The sequence below is a fragment of the Marmota flaviventris genome, chromosome 15 (assembly GCF_047511675.1).
Source record: "Marmota flaviventris isolate mMarFla1 chromosome 15, mMarFla1.hap1, whole genome shotgun sequence".
NCBI lineage: Eukaryota > Metazoa > Chordata > Mammalia > Rodentia > Sciuridae > Marmota > Marmota flaviventris.
The window spans coordinates 29,577,358-29,597,373 of NC_092512.1; the positions used below are offsets into that span (position 1 = coordinate 29,577,358).

The 20,016-nt window shown below is 35.6% G+C and overlaps 1 pseudogene; it reads right to left on the minus strand.

The window, feature by feature from the left end:
- Positions 1-1,022: 1,022 nt before the first annotated feature.
- On the minus strand, positions 1,023-3,024 carry LOC114101415 (tripartite motif-containing protein 59-like; annotated as a pseudogene).
- Positions 3,025-20,016: the final 16,992 nt, after the last annotated feature.

Here is a 20,016-nt window from a genome sequence, read left to right on the forward strand (position 1 = left end):
GGGCTAGATCCCCAGTTCTTAAACATTTTTTTTTGTAAGAAATGAGCTGGGGTAGGGGATCTTGCTATATTGCCCAGGCTGACCTTGAACTTGAGATTCTCCTGACTCAGCCTCCCAAATAATTAGGACTACAGGCTTATACCACCACACTCAGCTCCCAAATGACAATCTTAATATATAAACTTATTATAAAAACAAGTATTAAAAATTGTCATTTTTCCCTAATAGTGATTATCCAAAAGCAATAGCTTAATTTGAAATGAATAGTGTTAAACATTTAAGAGCTTTTTATCTAGTCATGTTTGACCAAAAAGATCTTAAAGCAGTCCTTTATCAAAGATTTTGCTGCTTGACCTTTTAATCTTTTACCATCCTTATTCATCCATTCAAAAGTTTGAAGCTTTTGAGGATTTTTTTTGAGGATTTTGCCATCTTTTAATCTAAAAGCTATATATAGAGAAAAATGCAAAGCCAACCATTGAAGTAAAAGACAATATTGGTATAAGAATGTGTAAATTCTCTCAGCAGCTTTAAGTCAACCTCTTTCAAGCCAATAAAAATTAATTTCCAAATTACTTACTAGATTTTATTGTAGTTTTCTAATTATGACTTGAATATTATCTCTGATATCTCTATTCAACAAAAGCATAAGTTTAAACATTTCTATATATTTATATTTGTTGCAACTCAAATTTGATTTGCTATTTATGCTACCTCTATTTCTCTCATTTAGCAGTGGTTAGCCTCTGCTATATACAATAAGTCCATTTACAATTCTGATTTGAGTTTTCTTTTTTTAACTCTTTTTTTATTTATATATGACAGCAAAATGCATTATAATTCTTATTACATATATAGAGCACAATTTTTCATATCTCTGGTTGTATATACAGTATATTCACACCAATTCATGTCTTCATACATGTACTTTGTATAATAATCATCATCACATTCCACCATCATAAATTACCCTATGCCCCCTCTCTTCCCCTCCAGCCCCTCTGCCCTATCTATTCCTCCCATGCTTCCTCTCCCTATCCCACTATGAATTAGCCTCCTTATATCAAAGAAAATATTCAGCATTTGGTTTTTTGGGAATTGGCTAACTTCACTTATCATTATCTTCCCTAACTCCATCCATTTACCTGAAAATGCCATGATTTTATTCTCTTTTATTGCTGAGTAATACTCCATTGTGTATATATGCCACATTTTTTTATCCATTCATCTATTGAAGGGCATCTAACAGCCACATCAATTGTTTATAGCAATTCACAATAGCTAAACTGATTTGAGTTTTCAATAAGAAACTAGTTTCCACATGAATTAATAAATATAAGGGATGACATAGCATATTCTTTAAATCATTAAGATTGTTAGATAAACTTTGGTAAATAGACGGAGAGACTTCAGAAAAACATACTGAAATGATTTCATTTAAGAAGGTTATTATGTGCTGGATGAAAAAGAGTGTTAACATTAATACAACTGAAATTAATGTAACTATAACAATGTTTAAAATTTTTAAAAATTCAACTTCTTTTTTATCCTTATCAGGCCAGGAACATAGCATTCTTTTTGAAGAAATTTTCATTTCAGGAATGAGAGCTTTCTTAATTTGTCCAATTTCTGTTCTGCTTCATTCTTCTTTTAATATTTTGCTTACTCGAGGATAAATTTCAACAAGCTGGACTTCAGGAAATGGTCTTTGTTTCAAGATCTGCACACATGGGCGGGCATCATCAATTTTTTCAAGAAATTTAAGTGGAGACACATAACAATGTTGACACTGTCATTAATTCAAGTTGCTGCTCTCTCATTTCTTTCATTCTTTCAATTTGTGAAATATATTCTTGATTAATCAGATTGCCAACATCACAGAGAGCTGTTGGGAAAACTGTTTTGTTGTTTTTTTTTTCTGTTCCAATGTATCCATAAGCTCCTTAAAATACTGGAGAACAACTTCCTTATCACCGTGGACCATTTTCTCAGAAAAAGATTTTTGTTCTAGCTTTTCAATAAGGTGAGAAAGATCTGTCCACTGTGGATCAGTAAACTATTTAAGCAGTTTTTGAGGTGTGTCCTTTTCTTTCAGATGAGCACTTTGAAGGTCATCTATAGAATAACCATGATGTTGAACTATAGAGAGGCAATGACTACACACTAATGTTCAGGGTAGGTGACAATATCTGGATAGTCTTCTTGCTGGTACTTTTCAATAATAGCCCTTAATGCAAAATTAACAGGTAATGATTCAATACCAGTTGGAGCAATTTCAATAACACTTCTGCAATTAGGGTACTTGAGTGGAATTCATAAAAGTTACCAGATGCCTGAAGAACATTTTCCAAACAATTTCTACAAAATGTATGAGAGCATGGTAGTACATGAGAATCTTCAAATATACTGTAACAAATGGATCACATTAACTCATCCTCAGAATTTTGCATTTCTTTATTGATCTCCTGATTCAGATACTATATATGCTTTATCTTCTCCAACTTTTCCAGATTCTTTGTTATTCACAAAGAGCTGGGCAAGTCCACCATGAGGACACAGAATTCCTCAGCAGCCACCAGATGAGAGGTGCCAGGTGTCCCATTATAATTAAATCTATTTAAATCCCTATCCTCACCTCTCTATTTAGCTAGCAAGAAATCCCTGCTGTTATTAGGGCCCTATCTTATACAGTATCAGTTTATTGAGAATGGGGGCATGTTTATCCCTTGATCATCACTTAGAATCTCCAAATGTCCTTTGCTATTGCTTGCATGGTTCCTGCTCATCTGACTATTGTGTTTCTTTGGGACTCCATGTCCAGGTGCTGAATATGGGAGTCGTAGGAAGCACTGGGAGGTTCCATACCCAGAACCATTCTCTTGTGATGCTCCATTTTTTGAGATCTCACTATGTCTCTAGGACATAATCATACCAGGGCCACACTTACCCTCATAGATCTTGGCTTTCTTTTCTAGCTTAAACAAAATATCTTCTTTCTGATGAAACACAAGACTCTTTCCCCATATACATGGCCAAAAACATTGCTAAAGATCAAACTCTCTTCTTGAAAAGGCAGGCAGAAAGAACTCAAAAAATTAGACAATAAGAGAACAAACAACCCAATCAACAAATGGGCCAAGGACCTGAACAGACACTTCTCAGAGGAGGACATACAATCAATCAACAAGTACATGGAAAAATGCTCACCATCTCTAGCAGTCAGAGAAATGCAAATCAAAACCACCCTAAGATACCATCTCACTCCAGTTAGATTGGCAGCCATTATGAAGTCAAACAACAACAAGTGCTGGCGAGGATGTGGGGAAAAGGGTACACTTGTACATTGCTGGTGGGACTGCAAATTGGTGCAGCCAATTTGGAAAGCAGTATGGAGATTTCTTGGAAAGCTGGGAATGGAGCCACCATTTGACCCAGCTATTCCCCTTCTCGGTCTATTCCCTAAAGACCTAAAAAGAGCATGCTACAGGGACACTGCTACATCAATGTTCATAGCAGCACAATTCACAATAGCTAGACTGTGGAACCAACCTAGATGCCCTTCAGTGGATGAATGGATAAAAAAAATGTGGCATTTATACACAATGGAGTATTACTCTGCATTAAAAAATGACAAAATCATAGAATTTACAGGGAAATGGATGGCATTAGAGCAGATTATGCTAAGTGAAGCTAGCCAATCCCTAAAAAACAAATGCCAAATGTCTTCTTTGATATAAGGAGAGTAACTAAGAACAGAGTAGGGTCGAAGAGCATGAGAAGAAGATTAACATTAAACAGGGATGAGAGGTGGGAGGGAAAGGGAGAGAGAAGGGAAAATGCATGGAAACGGAAGGAGACCCTCAGAGTTATACAAAAGTACATACAAGAGGAAGTGAGGGGAAGGGGAAAAATAATACAAGGGGGACAAACGAATGTCAGTAGAGGGGGCAGAGAGAGAAGAGGGGAGGGGAGGGGAGGGGAGGGGTGATAGTAGAGGATAGGAAAGGCAGCAGAATACAACAGACACTAGTATGGCAATATGTAAATCAATGGATGTGTAACTGATGTGATTCTGCAATCTGTATATGGGGTAAAAATGGGAGCTCATAACCCACTTGAATCAAATTGTGAAATATGATATATCAAGAACTATGTAATGTTTTGAACAGCCAACAATAAAAAAAAAAAAAAAAAAAATTTTAAAAAGGGGCCAGGCATGTAGCTCAGTGGTAGAGCACCCCTGGGCTCAATCCCCAGTGCCACCAAAAAAAGAAAAAAGAAAAAGAGTCTGTGGTTCCGCATTCCGGTCTAAAACAGTGCCAGAACACACAAGGATCTCACTACCATCTGTTGAATAAATGAACAAAGGAACAAGGAATAAATAACAGGTTCCATAAAAAAAAAAAAAAAAAAAAAAAAAAAAAAAAGAAATATATCTATACAAATTAATATTGCATGTTTGTTCTAATGTCTTGTTATAATTAAAATAATGTCTTGTTATAATTAATTGTTATAACATGTCTTGTTATAATTAAAATAATGAGGTTACAAAATTTAGTTCAGCCTGACCAATGGTTCCTTTGATCTAAGCAATGGTTCTCAAAGTGTGATCCCTGGACCAGCAGGACCAATGCAATTTTTGGGCCCCATCCCAAATGCTGAATCTGACCTCTTAGGATGGTGCCAGTAATCTGTTTTAAAAAATCTTCCAGGGGGCTGGGGATATGGCTCAAGCGGTAGCACGATCACCTGGCATGCGTGGGGCCCGGGTTCGATCCTCAAGCACCACATGCAGACAGGGATGTTGTGGGCGCCGAAAACTAAAGAAAATAAATAAATAAATAAAAAACTAAAAAATCCTCCAAATGATTCTGATGCTCTCTGAGTGTTGAAGACCACTAGCTTAGGTTATGTATTTATGTATCATAACATAGACTGTAAACTCTTGAAATGAACTATGTACTTATCTCCTCCCTTAGCCTACAAAGTCCATAAGAGCCAGAATCATGCCAGTCTTTTACATGTTTATATAGTTATATCCTCTTAGCCTAACATTAAGAGTGGAGGGGAAATATAGCAAGTGCTCATAAGTATTTGTTGCATGTATCAATAAATAAATGATAATAAATGCTTTATTTGTCTTCAGGATTATCATTCTTTCTTTCCTAGGTGATCATTCAGCTTACAATTATGAACTTGTAACAATACCTAAAATTAATTCAATAACTTTTGATAATGTAATAACCTGTTGAGCCCAAAACTTTTCTTAGGGGAACTGAAAGCAGATATACCTTGGAGTATCCTGCAGTATGGCTGTGTAAATGTATGGGTTTCTTCATTCACTACCTATTTATTGAAAATCTACCTTTTTTAGGTCTTAAGCTTTGGGAGCTAGCTAATTAAAGTGCATACTTAGCTCAAAAATATATCTCAGTATCAAAATTTAATTAATTCTATACCACTATACAAATATGTTAATCACCATGGATGATTGGAGAATGAGCAGATATAGTCATGTGTGTGTTCTGAGTAAAAAGAAAAGTATACAGGACACTGCAGTTTCCCAGCCTTGTCAAAGGATATCAAGAATAATGCAACCTACTACCAATGGATAGGCAACATATCATTCAAATAATTAAATACATATATTTTATTAAATCTGTTTTTATATTACTAATCATATTCATTTGGATGATGCATGGATTGTCCAACTTAAAATTGTAAATCATTGTATTTACTAACAATCATTGAATTTCTACTGTGCCATGTAGTACCAAAAGCAAACTTCATTTTTATCATACTACACTGAGATTATTCCCTAAGAGCACTTGAGTGCTCCCTCAGAAAACTGGGAATCTAAGAGTACATGAAACAAAGGTAGAGTAAAGTTAAAGAAATCCGTTAATAATCATTCAGATATTTTTCAACCTGGGTGGAAGAAGAGGGATTGTGTGAGAGGAAGGAAAAGGGTTGATCTGAGATTTACATTAATGGGCTTTGTATTATTTTGCTTGCCAGTTGACCCTCCAGACTGGTATGGCCATGAGTCTGCTCACTTAGTAAGAATGCTCAATGTAGTCCAAAGGTCTCGGGAAGAGAGAGAGGCTGCGCAATAAGAGAGAGTCCAAAGCAGGACTATAGACTAAAGTACATGGTGGATGAGTTCACCTGGTGGGGACTTTTTACAGAGGAGTATATTGGCCCTTGGAATCATAGCAAAAGAGAGGAAAACCCACAATACAGATGGGAAGGCAACATTGGCATAGAACTAACAGAACAGCATTGGGAGGTGGCCACAGGGTGCTGTCCCTGAAAGCAATAAGTAAATGCATGTTCTTGAAAGAAAAAGGTGAAGGAACTCTGTCAATAAGGCATTCGTTCTGTAGTTTTTACTATTTTTTTGTACTTTTGTATTTTTCCCAAAGGTTTTCTGGAATGAAAATGTATTGCTATTATAATCAAAAAACAAATGTTGTTAGCTTTGAATAGCTCTCACATATCCAACCAATCAACTTACCTGCCAACTTCAAAAGGATAAACAGCTTTTATCTTCCCTATTGTACTGTAAGTGGATATTCTAAAGTCATTCTGACGTAAAGTAGAGAATTAAGAGGGAATAAAAAGGAGCCTCAAAAGGAACATCATGATCCCACATAAAGACCAAGATTTTTTTTTTTCTAATTTGAAAGGAAAGTGTTATGAAAAGCAATTGGGTAAAGAGAAAGGGCTGAAGCAAAAGCCACTTTCTGTGTCATTCCTGATTTAAAAAGTGAAATATAAATGGTTAAAAGGATGATGTAATTCTTGAACAAATATGGACTGAAAAGAACCACTGTTAATAGCTTCCCTGGAAGCCAATCAAGGCCTGTAGTTTGAGAAATAATTATTAATCTCACTGTTTAACATAATGTGTTTCTTGGCCCTGAAGTTAATTGAAGAAAGCCAAGGATCATCATCCCAAGACACAAACTAGGCCAAAATGACAATATTTTCTAAATCAATGCACAGTAGTGACAGCCTCTGAATAAACTCTGCATAGGTTGATTATATAAATGATATAACCATAATTTTTTTCTAAACTTAAAATATGCTCTGGACCTGAAATAAGTAAACATTTAAAATTCTTTGACAGATCAATTGAAAAAAATGGATGATGAAAATAATCAAAGATTTTAAAAGGCTGATGTAGCATATTTTAAAAGTATGATCATAAGAAAAATGTAGTGAGTAGGGATACACATATACATTGTGAAGCTATAAGAGGAATTCAAAAAGTGATTACCACAAAAGTCAGGATAGTAGCTACTACTAAGGAAATGGAGAGTTTTGCAATGGAGACAGAGGACAAAGGAAGAATATCAGGGCTAGTGGAAAAAGAACTATAGTTTTACCTGGTATTCTTGTTTAAAATAATTTATTAATCCTTAAAAATTAAGTTAAATTATTTTTCAGATTAGCATATATATGCTCACAAAAAAAAATCACATGTATTTGGTATTGAATCTAGTACTTTAAAAATTCCAACAGTACTTCTCAACAGGAAATGATCTCTCTCCCCACAACACCCACAACTATTCCTTATCCAGAAAGGTTTAGAAATTTAGGATAATTCATAGGGACAAAAATTAATTATAAAAATTACTGTAGGGGCATTTAGTGGTCATTATGATGAGAGAACATCAGCAACATTATAAGGAATAAGTCCATAAGCATCCTGTAGCATAAAGAATGGCCCCATACAACAGGAAAATTATGCCACCAAAAATGTCTACTGTCATCAAAGTAAAACTAACCAATCAATGATTATCACCTAAAGTCCCGTGATATCACATCTATATATTTTATAATGCTTGTTTCTGTCCATGAAGAACAGAAATAGCACCTTACACACACATACATATGCATGCATGTTTTATATGTTTATACATATGTATATATACATCTGCATTATGTGATAAATGTGTGTGTGTATATATATATCTTTATATCTATATAGATATATAGATATATAACTATAATATCTTTTTCTAGGCTGAACAGTTTGCTTCTTAGTTTGTCAAGTTATATTATGATTTTTATATTTGTTAAGTTCATGCATTTCAGAGGCAAACCATTTGGAAGCAAAATAGGAAGAAAGATATTCAATCCTTCTAAAGTTCATTCATATATAAAATAAGAACAATATTATTAGCTACTTGTACCAGTTAACTATTACTTAATATTCAACAACCTCAAAACTTAGCCTTTCAAGCAATTAACTACTCATTATAGCTCCTAATCCATGCTGCACTGATCTTAGCTGGGGATTACTTAGGTCTCTGCAGTCTCCCAGAAGGAAAACTGGTACTGGCTAGTTCAGGATGAGCTTCCTTAGAATGCCTTAGCTCTTCTCCATACATGTCAAATGTATCAACATAAAGTTAGTCTAGGCCTGTCTACTGGTAGTGACAGAGGTTCAAAAAACAGAAGGGAAATGTACATGCACTTTTTCAAGTCTCTGATTGCATCAAATTTCTACTGTTTCACAGATCAGAGCAAGTCAGAGGGTTAAGCCCTAAGTTTGTATTGAAAGAAATTATTATAAGGATTCAGGGACATGTGAAAAATTGAAGCCATCAATACAATCAACCCCCCATACTAAGTTACAGAGCTATTGTGAGAATCACACATGTCATGAATGTAAACTACATTGTACTGTGTCTAGCATACAGTAAGTGCTCAATAATTATTAGTGACTAAAAAGAATAATATTTCAGACTTAGTGTAGTATAGCTAAATGTAAGTATAGCTAAATATAAGTTAAAAATTACAGCAATTTCCGAATTTAAGACTTTATTTCTAGACAAAAAAAGTTAGATGATGAAGACCAAAAATTTCAACATTACTGACAGTTTATTATTTAGATCTGAGTTGATTTCATTTTAACCTCTTGGAAGAAAAAAAAAACAAGTAATCAGGAAATGAACTCTCCTAGAATCTCATTAGCAATGAGATAGACTGATAGTAGAAATGAATGAATGATGTAAAGAAAAATTTTGTTTCTGGTGTGAAGTTTATTTATGTCCAATGAATTTCACAGACAGCCTTGAAAATATTGAACTTGAACCCCAAGAAGGTAAAAAGTATGTTGAAATTTCTGAGAAGAGTTCTTCATAGGGTCACAAAAGTAAGTTTTCATTCTTAATTAATTATTGTGAACTGATGTGGTATTATTGGACCTTGAAAATAGCTTAAAAAAAAGCTTTAGGCAAACAAAGTTTTTCACTGACCCTTCAGAATATGCACTGGCCCTACCCACAGTTCCACTTTCAGGCCCAGCATGAAATGTGCATGTAACCTGCATTAGCTTGGTGTATCTGCAAAGAGAGAGGTTGGTGATGCATGGAAAATGAACATATGCAATGAGCCAATCAAGTAGGGGGCACCGAATTATTTCTTCCAATCCATTATCTTACTGACTTTTGCTTTCTACCCAGAAATACACAGGCACAAAATATCTTACATAATCACCTTTTTTTTTTTTGGTTAAAGACATGTAACTGTTTCTTACCCTGCTGTTTCAGATCCCCCATTGCTGCTGTGACAAATTTAGGGACTTAAACCAATATACACACTGGAGGTATCAGGAGGCTCTAGAAGAGAAACCATTTCCTTGACTTTTCAGCTTTTAGAAACCACCTGCATGTCTTGGTTCAAGGACCCTTCCTCCCATTTCCTATCCAGCAACATGGCATTTTCAAATCTCTCTCCCTTTAGTTCTTGCTCTTATACCCCTCCTCCTGCTGCTCCATATTCTCTTCCTGCTTCATATTCTCCTCCTCCTCTTCTTCCTCCTCCATTTCTGTTGCTGCTTCTTCTTCATCTTCTTTTTCTTCATCTTTCTAGCTGAAAAAAGAGGCCAATAGAAATTCAAATTCATAAAAAAAAAATCAGTCAAGGTTGTGGGCTGAGGTGATCAGAGAGAAAAAAAGACATGAGCTGAGATTGGATTTTAATGGAAAGGATCCAGATAAACTAAAATATTTTTAAAATCTAAGGAAGAGAGATAGGAAAGTTAAAAAAAAGTCACTGTTGGCGAGGTTAATGAGGATTGTCTTGTCTGAACTAGAAATGTGTTGAAGGGAAATGAGATTTGGTGAATTTTAAAATTTGTTACACTTTCCAAATTAGCAAAGAATTTAGGGCTGATTCTGCAGATCCTGGATCCTACTTCAGGCTCCTGAACAGTTGAGAAACTGAAGGAAAATATTGTCTTGAAAAAAGCACAACTATGTGATTGCAGAAAGAATCAGAGGGAGAAAAGACAGGCAGTGGTGCCAGTTAGGACATGATTAGTCTCTGGAGGGGAAAAGCTGGCAGAGCAACAGTAGCAGAAGAAAATAACTGAGACCACACATACTCACTCTCAAGGAAAAGCAATCACTTGGGGGTTTCAATGTTGTTCTTCTTGCTGTTGTTTTCTGAATTGAGCTGATATTGAAGAGAGAGAAGCAAAGAGGAATTTGAGGGAGGAGTCAAAGATTACTTTTGAAACAGACACAGGAGAGATTAAAAGAGTGGCCAGGTATGTGGAGAAGGTGAAGAACTTGGTTTGGATCAGATACATTTGAAATGGTAAGGAGTCATAGTAAGGACTGGCAATGAGAGATCCAACAGCCAAACAATTAGGTTTGGAGGAAATGATCAATGTATACAAAGGACAGGCTACAAGTGAGCGAGAACCAAGCAGAAGGGAATCTTCTTGATTGCCGCTTGTGCAGGCTGAGAAGACCTGAGGGCAGGCAGACACTCTGAGATCATCCGGGGATGTCTCACTTCTGTGAATATAATCTACAGATTCACTGCCATTTCTCAGATTCTAGAGCCTGCCCTAGGTGTGGTGTCAAGTTAAGGGAAACTCTTTCCCCACATGCCTAATGAGGAACAGTGGTCTTGGATTTCTTAAAATAGAGAATCCTCTGAAAAATCCGCCATGCTACCAAAATAAATCAGAGAATGGAAAGGCTGGCTATAAGCAAAGGACCAGGCTTGTGGATCCGTGAATGTTGAAGCTCTCAGCTCATGTGGGTTGCCTTTCCTATAGAACTTCTTGATAGGCCCACAAGATGACTGCTTCTTTCCAAAACAATTAACAGATTTTAAGGTAATGGGCAATGTTGGGAGAGGAGACTATCTATGGGGGAAAATAAGAGTAGTATTCTGTTGAAAATAAATTAAACAATGCTAGAGCATGCCTAGCAACTCCTTCTACAAATGTCAAACATGATTTTCTCTTCTTGTTTTTAGCCTTGTTTCATCAGCTGTCATTCATTAAATACCATTTTGCTGGGGTTGGGGTAAAAAAGAAGTTTATTATTGTGGCTTCTCCGGTAATTCCATTTCTGTTTCAATTCCTCCCCTAGATTGTTAAGTCATATGGCCATAAAGATGCTCCAGTGATTGTTTTGTGTTCAGGGTCCATATGCTTCCTCTTCTCTCTTTTATCATATGAAAGGTCAATGAGGACCCTCAACTCAGCAGTGATTTTTGTTATCTTTTACTTGGTAAATTCCTTTTCTGCCTTTGACTTATATTTACTTCCTATAGAGAAAGATACTTGTCATCAAAATTTTTGCAAAATAATTGTCCCATTAAAACCAATAGAAATTTTAAAAAATCAACATTTGCGCCTTCCAACTAATGCATAATTGCTTTAAAAATGCACATATTGGAAGATTTATGCCTCATATTATGGCAGAAAAAAGAGGTTTCAATTCCATAAACTTTTACATGAAAGTGGTCACCATGAAATTGGCTGAAGAGCATGGCCAGGCTCAATTAGACAGCAAGAACTAATGACTGTTTGGAAATCAGTATTGATGTCTACAGCTCCACAAGTATGTTAATTAGGGAACCAAAGAAACATTCCCCAGAAAGATAGAGAAAAAGAGGAGAGAAAAGTAAAATGGATAAAACAAAGGCTGAATGACAAAGCAGACCAGTTCCAATCCCAGTTCTGGCATTTACTAACTATATGGTCTTGGGAAAGTTACTGTATAAGTCAGAGTCTCAATTTCCTTACTTATGAAAAGGAGATGATGGTAACTTCATCATGGATTTTTGTGAGGAGTAGAGAAAATTATTTTCTTAGTTCATCATGATGGATAAGTCTCATCTATTACCCAATGAGAAGACAGGCCGAGGCTGAGGTTCAGAGCGAAAAAGAAAGGAGTGGGTGCTGGGCATGATGAGGAAAGGAGGGAACACCAGCACAGATTTTACTTGCTTAAGAAATTTCCCCAGGGTTAGCTGTGTTTTTTGCCCTTCAACACTTTAATGTTTTTGCAATTGAGTCATAATGGCTCATAAAGAAAGATGCAAAAATCCCATTGTTTCTTGGGGGGAAAGAATAAGTATAAAATGGCATTTAAAAGTCTACGATTATTACAGTAACCCTCTCAGTGATAAAAAACAGTTTTCACAGAGAGATGACAGATTTTTCACAGAAACAACCAAAGCTCACAGTTTTTATTTCATGCAAGTCATAAATGTGTGATGTTTTTATGACTCTGGGAGAAGAGAGTCGCTGCCTAGTGGAACTGTTCCTTCTTCCTAGCATGGAATCATTAATTCTTTGGTATGCTCTGGGCCTATGGTGGTTTGAGTTAGAATGAAGTTGGGGGATGAGGACTGGTGAAGGAGGAGAAGAATGATCCATCCCAAATTCTATCCATACAACCTAGAACATGGTTTTGTTGTTGTTGCTGTTTTTATTTTTTTCTGGGGATGGAACTTGGGGCCTCTCACATGATATGCAAGCAAGTATTCTAGCCTCGAGCCATACCTTCTTACCCTGAATATGTTCTTCTTAATATTCACCACAGAGTCATTTTAGAAGAATAATTCTGGTCCAGCTCTCCCATTTTGTCAGTGGGATAAATTAAGACACAAAGATCCAGTGATTCTTGCAGCAAGGAAATGAGAGAAAAGAGGTCACACTGGGCCATGATTATCTATGAGGTCAAAATTGGCCACTCTATCTCCTAATGAACTATTAGCATCAAAGCACATCTAAACTGGAAAGACCCCTGAGAGTCCCCTCCTGGAGGGGCACCGGGACTGGGTATTACCAACCCAAGGAGGCCTAGATTCTTTCTCATGCCACTTCCTCCATTACTGATACCCTAACTTCACTCCAGGGTACTTTTTATTAAGTATCTGTATTGGGGGACTGGAGCTCCCATAATCAAGCACTACAAAATTGTGGCAGAAATTCATTGTCTTGCATTCCAAAATCCAAGACATTGACTAGTTGGTTTCTTCTAAAGAATACAAGGAAAAATCTGTTCCAAGCCTCTCTCCTTGGCTTATAGATAGCTGAGTTCACTTCATGTCTCTTAATGTGGGGTTTGTCCTGTATGCATGTCTCTGTCCAAATCTCTCCCTTTTTTATTTGTTCTTGTTTTTGTTTTTTGGTACTGGGGATTGAATTCAGGGGCACTTGACCACTTAGCCACATTCCCAGCCCTTCTCCCCTTTTTTGATAAGGACAACAGTCACACTGGATTAGGGCCTACCAGAGTAACCTCATTTTAACTGAATTACTCCTATAAAAGTATTATCTCTAATAAGGTCTAATTCTGAGTTACTGTGGGTGAGGCCTTTAACATACATGTTGGAGGACAAAATGCAACCTATAACAGTATTCAAAGTCCTGGACAAATGGGCTCTGCTGGGCTGAAAGACAATTTCTCATCAGCCTACTTAGCACACAAGGAGTCTACACACTAAATTCAATTTGTCAGGTTTTTTTTAAAGATGAACTCACCCTTCCCAGCCCAAATTTATAGAGAGGGCAGCCCTTCCTATATTCTTAGATCCCTGATTCCCTAAGGAGCCCATCACTACTATATTCAATGCAAAGAAAATTTCATCTCATTAGATCAAATTTCTAATATAGATCAAACAGTGCCCTCCATATATTAACAACAAAAAATTCTAATTTATTGACCATTTAAAACATTCCAGTAAATGTGCTAAGTGCTTTACATTCATTATCTGATTTTATCCACAACAGCAACTGTGAGGCAGATCTTATTTTTACCTCACTTTAGTGATGGAGATATTAGGGTTAAGAGGCTAAAACATTTCACAGAGTCACCAGGCTTAAACATGGATGAGTTAGATTTTTGAATCCAGGAAGTCTGACATCAGATGGAGAAAACTCAATGACCTCATCAGGTTATACTATTTCCCTCCCCTCTGATTTGTAGCTAAGTCGGACAGAAGTTGTGAATAATGTGGGGACCTACAATTTCCAATTGGTGTCAAAAGAGGGGACAGTCTTATCAAAATAAGCCCTTAATTTGTGGGGTCTGAATAAACTTCAGGTAGATAGTATAAGAACTGAATTAAATTATGAGACACTAAGTACACATCTGCAGTACACATCTGCAGAGAATTGGAGGGCTGAGTTTTTGTGGGAAAATTCTACAAATTTGGTCAAAGAAGTTCTTGTGCTGAATGTAAATACAGATAAAAGTAGTTCATTTTTCCTACACATTCAAAAATATGATAGACTGGTTTGAAATAGCTCCACAGCCTCTGAACAGGAGTGTTACAGCTTTGGTCAACTACTTTTGGCCAAATTTTCTGTGGATTGACAAATTAAGTGATGACACTAGATGTATACTCAAAGAAGAAAATTTCAGGTCATTCTATGAGCCATTATTTATAAAAATTATTTTGACTTTCAATAATGCCCAATAAATAGTACCATTCTCCAACCTGTAAGCCTCAAGAAAATTTTGTCTCTCATTTTGGAGATATGTTCTTAATTCCCTTGTATTCTTTTAATGACTACATTGCAGAGTGTAAGCAGTTTGTCTCAATATGCTTTCTTGGGCTTGGAAGCAGAAGTAAGAGTAATGATTAACCTGTTTTGAGTGCTTACTGAATGGTGAGCACTGTGCTAGCAATTTATTGTCTCATGTATTCTTTATAATAACCATAGGACGTCATTACTAGCATTATCCCTACTTTACAGGCGACTTGCCCAAAGGACACAATTTGAATATGGTGGAAACAAGACTTGAACACCATCTGCATTACTCTAAATTTCACATATCACTACATCCACTATATACCACATCACTCAAGATCATTTCTCACATGCACTGGTGCCCACAGGAGCTGAAAACTAAATGCAATATTACTAAATCCTTTGTCTAACCTGATTTATTTAAAGGACCTACCAGAAGGGAAGGGAGAGCAGTTAGAAGAATTCTTCCCTCTCTTTGTAAACTAGAGAAGCTTGGCAACTTCTTCTTTTCTCCAAGTCCAACTACAAATGGAAAGTGAGGGTGAAATTCACACATTTATTATACTGGTAAACATTTCGAATTATTTTTACACACTCAAAAGAGAGATTATAGTATTAACAAAAAGGGGATAATTTGCATATTAAAGATTGATTTAAACTCTCCATACAATGATCTCCAGTCCAAGATTGCTGGATACTGATTAGTAATGACCATTAAGAAATCATTTATGGATTTTTTGTGAGTGTTCAGAGATACTAATGGGTTTTAGAATTACTTGGGAATCTTCCTGAGGTCAAAGGAAGAAAATAAAGTATGAAGTGATAATAAAATGTATGAGGTGACTAATGGACAGGTTGTATATATATATAGATTCCAGAAAAAAAAAAAAACACTGAATTTTTACAGCGTACATTTTGAGCAAATAGAAATCTCACTGCCATAACCTCTTGTCTTTATTTAAGAACCAGGAAGATGATAACACTGTGAACAGTCATCTCCCATATCAGATAGTCAGCGATTTTTCATTCATCAGGTCACTGCCCCAGACCACCTCCACAGCCACTGCCCCTCTCTGCTGTAAAACTTTATGGAAAACAGTGGAGAGAGAATGTCTCATTTGATAAGACATCAATTAATGACTTGCTCTTACATAGCACAAATAAATAATTCAAATGTGGTTTTACATGGCAAACATTAATACTGAAAACAGTTCATGTAGAGCTCAAGTAATTCTCCAGGCCTTTACTACATGTGTGAGAAAAAAAAAATGATAACAATAAACTAAATGAAATAAAAAGATAAATGACATCATACAATTTTTTATTGTAAGAGGGAAATTGAGAGCAGAATTTACTTTGAGGACTTTTAGTCACATAGTAGCACTCTTGATTTCCTCAACACACAAACAGAATAATGTTTTAGAGAAAATAAATGTATTAGAACTAATTTAATAATTTAAGTAATGTAAAAAACAGGTGTCATGCAAATATTGCAATGGTAGATGAGCATCATTTAAAAAAAATTTATTTGGACCATCAGTTAAGCCAATGAAAGTCTGAATGAGATGCTGGATTATTGTTAAAAGGAGCAATCCCAATTCTATCCTCAGGACATCAAGTCTTAATATCTCAGGTCATCAAGTCAATCAACCACATTATTGAGTGATTCAATTATACACTGATTACTCTTGTGTGCCTTAGAGTGTATATAAAGTTTACGTGAAATATGCTTGACCTACCATGTACCTCTTACATACTGTTCCTATATTTGAGGAATGCCTTTGTTTGAGATAAAATGTAACTGGTATTTTCCAAATATAAAATCACTTCTTAAGTGTATCAAACTCCATCCCTGTAGTAGAATTAATGTGTAGTAGAGATCTTAAAAATGAATAGATCTTCTCAAGAGCAAAATAATTCTGGTTGAATTATTTTGCATAGTGGGCAACAGTGTAAGCACATTGGGGATATTAAATAATATGTATTTGTAAAGTATACTCTGCAAACATTTTGACTGCTAAACCTTATCTTCAAACCTTAAACTCTGATCCTATTTTTAATCTAAGGAATTCACATCTGCAATATATAATTTTGTGTTTTGTTTGGAAAAGAAAATTTGAACAGTCCAGGAGAATTTTTAGTACTGAGAAGGGAAGAGTAAAGCTACTTGTGAACTGGAAAGCGATAGTTGAAAACGCTTTCAAGGGAATACTGGGAAGAAATATGTTAGTATTTAACTGTGATCTCATCGCCTGACTGTATAGAATGTTTACCTCATTGTGTTTTGATTTGTTCTCTATGGTATGAACATAGTTAGAGAAAGTTTAAAACAAAACAAATGCAGAATTGCAAAACTTGGTGCGTTGCTTTCATGTTTCATTGCTACCCTCTCACATGTGTGGTTTGTACTTCAGTTAACAGTTTAAAATCTGTGAGTTCTCTCTTCCACATGATTAACTAATACGTGAGATAAGCTCTAGAGGTCTAGGGCAAAGCCTCCCACCACTTGCTGCTCTGTGAGAAACACATCCAAATTCTTATCTTTCCTCACCTCTCGCCCCCCCATCCCTCTCCCTCCATAGTTCTCATTAACAGACGGAACATTCTGTGGGAAAGCTATGTAGAAAATCTAAATGCTTCAAAATATACCAAACTAAATAGGTTAATTCAAATAAGCATGGATGTCCTTCTACAGTAAGCTAATAAATTATCTTTTCCTGGAACTGTCGGCCTTCTGTACCAATGGACTCTGCATCCTCAGATTCAACCAACTATGGATCAAAAATGGTTAAGAAGATTGCATTTTGTATTGAACATGTATGAACATTTTTCTTGCCATTATTTTCTAAGTACTCAGTATAACAACTATCTATATAGTATTTACAGGGTATATGGTATTGTAAAAGTCATTTAGAGACGATTTAAAGTATACGGGAGGATATATATAGGTTATATGCAAATACTATACCATTTTATTTTATATCTGTGCCTTGAGTATGCACAGATGCTGGTATCCATGTAGGTCCTGAAACAAAGCCCTTGCCAAGATCAAGTGACAACTTTACTTTAAGACATAATAAAATAATCTAAAAGAGAGTGCTTAGATTACTTTAGAGGGATGGAAAAATATAGAAAAACAATGAATAATTCCATTCATAATGTTATAGACACATATTTCCTATACAATAAAAGAATGAAATATAGTAAAATGAAATACAGTAAAACATTCACATACTTTTATTTTTACTATGGTATTCAATTCCATGGTAAAGAAAAACCTGCAAATATCTACCAATCAGCCCAAATCTATTGGGTACCTATTAAGTGCATGTTCTAGGTGTTGTGAAAAAAATGAAATATATAAGATAGAGTATCTAGCCTAGATGTTTAAATTTAATTGGAAACATCATGTATATTTTAAATAGATAAGAGTGTGTGTATAAATACATTTGCATATCTTTTTTTAAATGACAGAAGAGCACAAAATTATGGAATCCACAAAATTCATTCAAGAAAGAAGCAATCACTTTTTCATGGGCTGATCTACAGACAACTACACCTTAAGTCAAGGAAAGAATTTTAATCATTGGGGAAGAGTAGTGTAGTATGAGCAACTTAAAGTGAGAAAACCTTAAGATGATTCAAGTTCTAACCCTTTTACAAGTAGAAACTGCATTCCCTACTTTGCTACCTTTCCACCTGATGACTGACCAGGCCACATTAAATCTTCAGAGATCTTAAATAATGAAAAGATTATGGTATCGTTGCCATCTATGCTCAGACAATAGTTAAAATAAAGGCAAGAGTGTCTATGAGATCTGTAAAAAAAAAAAAAAAAAAAAACAGGCCCAAACTGATTCGTTCATTTGGGAACACTAAAATTCATTTGTGGGTTGTCATTGGTTCCCCTACTTTGTTCATACACTAAATAAATATGTAAGATTGTGCTTAATCTGACACTAAGAGACCCAAGACTATGGTTGACATACTTTCTAACTATTAAAAAATGTAATTATGCCTCCCCAAGTTTTCAGATTCCAGAATAAGGTTAGACTCAGAGTGTCTCTCAAACTTGGCACTATGGATACTTTGGGTCAGATACTTCTTTGTTGTAGGGGTTACCCAGTGCTTTGCAGGGTAGGGAGGCACATCATCAATGGAGCAGCTAAAAAGCAACAGCAGTTGTAATAACAACAACAAAGTCTATAGATAGGGCCATGCAGCCAGGGGCTAAATTGCCCTTTGAGAATCACTGGGTTAGTGGGAAGCATCAACAGGAAACCCCCCACGACTTTCCCCTGAACATACTGCCTGCTTATTCAGGAGTGAAAAGACAATTATCATTGTATTTTAAGGACAATTTGGGGATAAGAGATGGGTAGGTAAAGAACTATTTGCAAGTGAAAAGTTAACATAAATCGGAAGATCATTAAAGGTTATTCAAGGCGAAAGTTGAAGCCTTATGTCATCTACACCTGGGAGAAACACTAGAAACAAAACAAAAGCAATGAAACCCATTGTGGGAGTTCTTAGGATAGGGGAGAAGCAGTTTTTCAGATTTCTAAGTTCCCTGAGCTTCAAAGCCAGCAAGGGCAGCAAAGCTACTGCCGACTTGGAAAGGGGTTTGTTTATTCTTCTTATCTACAGCCAAAGCTAAAAGTCTTCAACAGTCTTAATGGTTTTGAAGACTTAAATGTTTCACAGCTTTGGGGAAGGACCTAATTTGTAGATAGAGGTGTCTACCTATAAATGAGCATATGTCCTTATGACAGTCTGGACATACAGTCAAAACTAATTTTAAAACATTTACACTTAGTTCTTTTAAAATAATGAGAGCAAAGAAAATTGTGAATTGGTTTAATCTTTCTTTTTTCCTTTCCCTCTATGAAAGTTGAAAATATATTAAAATGGAAAGGTGGGCAAAACCAAACCTCCTCATCATGACTTTTCTGCCACTATTTTGAGAAAAACTTCTGAGACACTGTTTATAATCCTGTTTTTTTTTTTAATGAAACATGAATGTGGATACCATTTTACTTTCATTTTTTTATTTCCAGATGTAAAACATGACTGGTAGACAGTAAGTATTTAATACATGTTTACGTTGACTTGATAAGAAAATGAAAAGGGCAAACAATTTCAATTAGAAACTCTGAAATGTGTAAGCATAAAGTAAGTGATGAAAGAATTTAAAAGCTGAACTTCCCTGTGATTCT